Raw genomic sequence first — 5,978 nt, forward strand, 5'->3', positions numbered from 1 at the left:
CGGGCCGCGGGGGGCTGAGGGTGGGGCCGTGAGGCCGGCCCGGGGGACGGACGGGCGGGGCCCCGGACGCCCCTGCGTGTACTGTCCGGGTCCTGTCGGAGAGGTCAGCGTCCAGTGTGTCTCGGCTTGGGGTCGGAGTGAAGTAGGCCGCCTTGCGGGAGAAAGGCCCTTCCTGGGAGCAGTCCTCTGCCTGGGAGAGGTTTTGGGGAGCTTGAGGAGTGGGGTGTTCGTGAGGCGCAGGGCGGGATGGACTTTGGTGTTCGCTGATAGCGGGCACGGGGATGAGCAAGCTTTGGGTGTGTTTGGGATTAGATGGGCTTGGGTTAGGAATCCAGGGTCGCTTTCGGAGTTATAAGGCCGGGTTAAAACTTAAGACTTGTTCGTGTGAGTTAGGTTCGTTTTGTAGGTATGGTTTACCTTAAGGTCGTTATTTTGTTTTCTGGAATGGCCAGCATAAGTCAGAAGTAGAGTTCAGGATCGGGTTAAGAGTCAACAACAGGAATTGGGTTAGAAGTCTTGTTTTAGGGATTAGAGTGAATGGCATGGTCAGCATGAAGGATAAACAGTGAAAGGGTGAGTTAGAAATCAAGTTACAAATGAGCATCAGGCTTAGGTGTCAACATTTAGGGTTAAAGTCAGGGGGGTTAGTGCTAACGGTAAAATTTAGACCCGTATTAGGGATCAAGGATTGGATACGAGTCTCTGCTAGGAAGAGGATGAATGTTAAAGGCAGTACTGGAAATCAGGAAACAAATTAGAGTCAGGGTTAATGTTAGGAATTGGGGGCAGCTTTGGGGGTTGTGGTTGAGGCCAGAGTAGTTGACTTTGAGCTTGTACAATTTCAGAGGTCGGCAGTAGGTATATGCCCTTGTTTTGTGGGGAAATTCCTTATTCCTGCGTAGTCACAGGAGCTTCTTTCAACCGGAAAGATGACAAATATCAGGCTGGGGTTCTGGGCTTCAGCTAGAATTACATGCATCTGGGATTCCAGCTTTTTTATTCTGCTAAGTCCAAGGCTACCACAATTAGGTGGAGGAGATTCTGGACTGTGTTATTTACAAGATGAGAGGTGGAAAATGGTCAGGGACCCAGGAGATGTACAAGGCCTAGTCATAAGTGGGGGACTGCCTAGGGAAGAGGGGCTGGGAACTAAGGGGGAAGTAAACCAAGGAAACACTTGCCACTAGGGAAGGGGACGACTAAATTCCCTGAAAGTTTAGTCTCTTGCCTCCAACTTTCCTCATTCTCTAGATATTAAACACTCCTCTCCAACTCTCATCCCTGGCTCTGCATTTCATTCCCTTCCTGCCTACCCTTTACAGAATACTCCCCTTGCCTTGAACTCTCCCATGTTGCTCATCTTCTTACCATCTGTCCCCATCCTCAGTTCTGCCTCTCTCCCCTCAATCCACACATCCTGCCTTAATTTACCCTCACCCAAGTCTGAGCTTTCCCATCATTTTAAAGCATTCTCCTATCATTTTCACCCACTCATATACCTATATACCACCTGGCCATCTGCTGAATACCTCATTTCCATCCCTGCTATGTGCCATCCCCTGGATCTGAGCCTTTTAATAATTTATTGGTCCAGTTGTAGATCCCCTTCCCCCACTCCCCAACAGAAAAGAGGAAATGAGACCCAGAGAGGAAACTGGGTCTTGCTGATCCCACACCCAGCCAGGCCACTGACCACACCCCCATTTCACTCCCAGCCTGACCCTGACCCTGCCACTGACCACAGCACTATCCCTATTCAGCCTGATCCAGGCACTGACTATACCCCATTCCCCACCCCCACCCCAACTCCAGCTTACTTAGACACTGCCAATGTCCCTTCACTTCCCTGTCCCACCCCAGCCTAATTTAGCCACTGACTACCTCCCCATCTCTTCTCAACTCCCTGTAGCCTAACCTGGCCTCTGACCTCACTCTATCATTCTCTGACTTAGCCATCATCCCTGTAGTCATTTCTTCCTTTTCCCCATCCTGATCCAGTGACTGGTCGTATATGTATTTTTCCTACAACCATCATCACTACCATCTTCCCCAGCCTTTTTCTACACCCAGTCTTCCTCCTTCCCAGCCTAATACAGTCACTAACCCCACCCCATCTGCCCCTAGTGGCTACTAATTATATACCCATTCCCTTTTTCCCACAGCCTAACCACATCCCCTAACCACTGCCTCATCTTTACATTTTCAGCCCAACCTGATCCATCCCCTACCCACCGCCCTTTCTTAATTCCTTACCTAATCTAAAGCTGTCCCAGCCCCTAAAGTGGCTACTGATGATAGGAAGCTATAGGACCATAGCCTGACTTTGGGCTCTGGTCCCTGAAGGCTGACAGAACAGACTGTCATCAGGTCCTATCAGTTCCACTTCTCATAATTTCTTCTGAGTGACAACTTCCTCTCCACTCTTCTAACTCTGGCTGTGTTACCTATGATTTGTACTAATGCATTGTCCTTCTAACCAATCTCCAAGGTAACTGTCAGAGTTATTTTCCTAAAATCCAGTTCTGGTCATGTTGCTTCTCTGCTCAAAGACTCCTTTGGCCTCCTGTTGACCTCCAGTAAGTAAAATTCCTCACACTTCTCTCTAGTCTTCCCCTGCCTTTCCATCCTAACCCTGACTTCCCCACCATGCTCCCTTGCAGGTAACCTGTGCTTCAGCCAGTCTGCCTGCTCACTTCCCTGAATGCTCCTCTACGATTTCCTGCTTCTCCACCTTTGCTTATGCTATAGCTCTGCCTGGAATGAATACTACCCCCGACTCATCTCCAACTGACTGGCATAGTGGAAAGAGCTTGGGCTCTGGATCCTTGGCTTCACAACTTACTATTTGGACAAGTACTTTGAACAAGTATTTAACCTCTTTGAGCCTCAGTTTCCTGATCTGTAAAAATGAAAATAATGATACCTACCTTGCAGGGTTGTTGTAAGGATTAAATGAACATATGTATACAGTGCAATTGACATAGAGTCAATAAATGGCAGAGCACTATTATTTTTTATTTTCTATATTTTTTAAAATTCTAAATTCAAGTGACACCTTTCATGGAGACTTTTTAGTCCCCCTTCCCTAACCTAAAGGGAACTCTCCTCTGAGCACGAATCTTTTGGTTCTTATCACATCTGTCCCCTATTGTAATTCTGTATTTAGCTTACCCATTCATCTCACAGACTGGGAGCCCCTTGAAGGCCCCTTAAAAGCCACAGTAAGGCTAGGTCTTAATGATTTTGGTGCCTAGCCACTAAAAGCTTAGCCCAGGCCTTCCCCACAACAGACTCTCAAGGAATACTTGCTGGGTGAATGGAAGGAGAATGTCTGTACAATGGGAGAAGAGACTTCGGGGCAGAGCACTGGGGTGGGGTGTGCTTGTGATGAGGAATATTTGTGGGGAAGCTGTATTTGTGGGATGGAGTCTCTACAAGATAATAATGCAGTCCTGGTCAATTCTGTGTAGGGGCTGTGTGATTGAGACAATGTGTATGCGTTATCAGTGCAAGTAGCTTTGTGGGAAAGAACTCTTATAGGCTGGGGTGCACTCAGGAGAATGAGTGAACATGCAGGTGTGGAGGGGCTGTGCGGGAGAAGTCAGGTCCAGCCCTTCAGCTGCCCAGTCCAGTCCTAAATGAGCCTCCAGCAGCCCAAGGCCGGATATGTCAGTCTCACCCACAAACCCTCCCCCCTTTCCCGTGGTTGCAGGCTCAGAGGCCAAATTTGGTAACAGACTGATTGTTACTCCCCCAACCCTCTTACATTCTGTCTTCAACTTTCTTTCTCCTTTTGTTCCTCTCTGTAACTCCCTATCTTTCTGCATTTTCCTTTGTGGGTATCTATCAGCTCTGACTGAATTTTCCAACTACCCCAAATTTCTTAGCCCCAATACACTCACATTCCAATCCTTGCTGGGATTTGACCTCCTGTCCTCCATCCCCCCCCCCCAATTGCCCAACTCCTTTGGAATGCATCTCAGGAATGTTTTGAGGGAGGAGGAGTTCCCTGGGAAGGGGACGTGGGGGGGTGGGTGTTGCTGTTCCATAAAACATGATGGAAAGGGGAGCAAAGTTCTCAGACCAGAGCAGGCACTAAATCACTTCTACTTATACTTCCAGGGGCCTTGTTCTTTGCCACCACTACCCCCAATTCACTGGTCAGTTCCTCGTCTCCTCTTACCCTACTGTAACTTTGTAGATGTCCACTCAGGACCAACTTAGGAGTAAGGGTAGGCATGACTCAACTCCCTTATCAGGGTCTCACCAGAGGCTTCCGTGCTTGAGGAAGAAGGGGGTGTTCATATGTCCGGAGGAAATGGGGGGGAGACATGTAATTTCAGTTTAGGATGAAGGGTCCTTTCAGTCCTGTCCTCAGCTCCTTGGACTCCTCCAGCTTCTCTGATCCTCCAGCCCTAATTACTGTGGTCAGCAACTCACGGCCAGGTCTGTCAAGCTACTGGGAGACATGCCCCAGGAATGGGGAGGGGGCAGAGAGCTGGAACTGGGGAGACTGGGAAGGCCCTCGCTTGTTTGGGAGTAAAGGTAGACTCTGGACTGTTTATAAGGTCAGAATTGTTCTATCAGCCACAGGGTATCAGACCCCTGATTTAGACTTTTGCCACATCTGCCTCCTGTCTCCTGTTTCTACCTCGATCTTCAATTCTCCCCACCCTCTCTCTCCTAATCTCTTCACCCTCCATCCCTTCCCAACTCCCCTGGCTCTCAAAATGCCTTCTATATCCTAATACCCCCACCTCTGCTTCCCAGGCTTTCCCCGTCCCCATCCATTTTCCCCCTTTGAGGCTTACAGTATGCTGGGAGGGCAATGGGCAGCCTGGATTTGCTCATTCTCTTAGTTAAGAGGCACCCAATCTCTAGACTACACTGAGGCACATCAGCTGCCAGGCAGACTTGTCCCCTTGCGGCCTGTGCACCACCTGCCACCCCCAGTGGCTCCACCAGCCCGCTGGGGGGTAGTGCCAGAAGTGTGGAGGAAGGCAGGGGAGAGCCAGTGTTTTGTGCTGCACTGAAAATACTGTTGAAGAAGCAGCTGAGGCAGAGGGCAGTTGCTGAAGAGGAGTTGCAGTGAGGACTGAGGATGAACTTGGTGACTTGGAAAGACCAAGGACTGAGTCAGGAGGACTAGCCTCTCTCTGTCCTGCCTGAAAACTTTTCTTCTCCTCCCAGAGTCTGTTTCCTCTTCTACAAAATTGAAGGATTAACTATATAACTTTGGGAATCTCTTTGACCTAGAGAATTCTAGTTCTAGCTTGACTGCCAGGGAAGCCAAATATGGGCTTGGCTTCTTGGGGAGTCCCCCAATATCTCAGGTTGAAGGAAAGCTGGGGCAAGAGTCGACCTGGATGGCCTGAACAGCCAGTATTTGATCTCCCTGCCTGGCTAGCTAGAGTCTGTTTGCAGGCTTCAAGCGCTCTTGGGAATTATCTAATAACGTCTTCATTTTGCAGAGAAGGAGGTTAAAGCTATGAGAGGGAAGGTCATATGATGAGTCAGGGCAGAGTTCTGAAAATCCCAGACAGGGAAGAGCCAGTAGGACACAGAAGGAGACAAAGAGAGAAAACTACTGAACCAGACAAAGATGAAAACAAGCAGGGGCAGGGCTAGGAAAGGAGGCGAGCAAGGACAAGGGGCAAGAGTAACACTTGGAAGAAAGAAAGGAGGTACACATTGCAGTGGTGGGATCAGGGCAGTGTCCTCAGGTAACACTGCATTTCAGACCTGCCATTGTAACCTTGCAGACCAGCCTCCGCCTCAGATGTCTTAAATGGTTAGGACTAGTCCTTCTGATGTAAACAATCTTTTTCTCTTTAAAATTATTAAGTAAGACAAAAACCTTATTACTGCCTACTTTGGCGAATCCCTTTCAAAAACACTCCTCTCGGGACTCCACTGTCTTTAGGGGAGGGTCCTTTTCTCCCCCAGTGAGTGTATTCTAATGTCCTGATACCACGGGC

At 48.9% G+C, this 5,978-nt stretch overlaps 1 long non-coding RNA gene across 1 annotated transcript; it reads left to right on the forward strand.

Moving 5' to 3' along the window:
• Positions 1–2,490: 2,490 nt before the first annotated feature.
• On the forward strand, positions 2,491–3,010 carry LOC110596081. The gene is made up of 2 exons (XR_002482250.1): positions 2,491–2,576; positions 2,661–3,010. It is a non-coding gene; the product is annotated as an uncharacterized LOC110596081 (long non-coding RNA).
• The last annotated feature ends 2,968 nt before the right edge of the window (positions 3,011–5,978 follow it).

Source organism: Carlito syrichta, unplaced genomic scaffold, assembly GCF_000164805.1.
Source record: "Carlito syrichta isolate Samal-C Ts95f unplaced genomic scaffold, Tarsius_syrichta-2.0.1 Scaffold306593, whole genome shotgun sequence".
In the NCBI taxonomy this organism is placed as follows: Eukaryota; Metazoa; Chordata; class Mammalia; order Primates; family Tarsiidae; genus Carlito; species Carlito syrichta.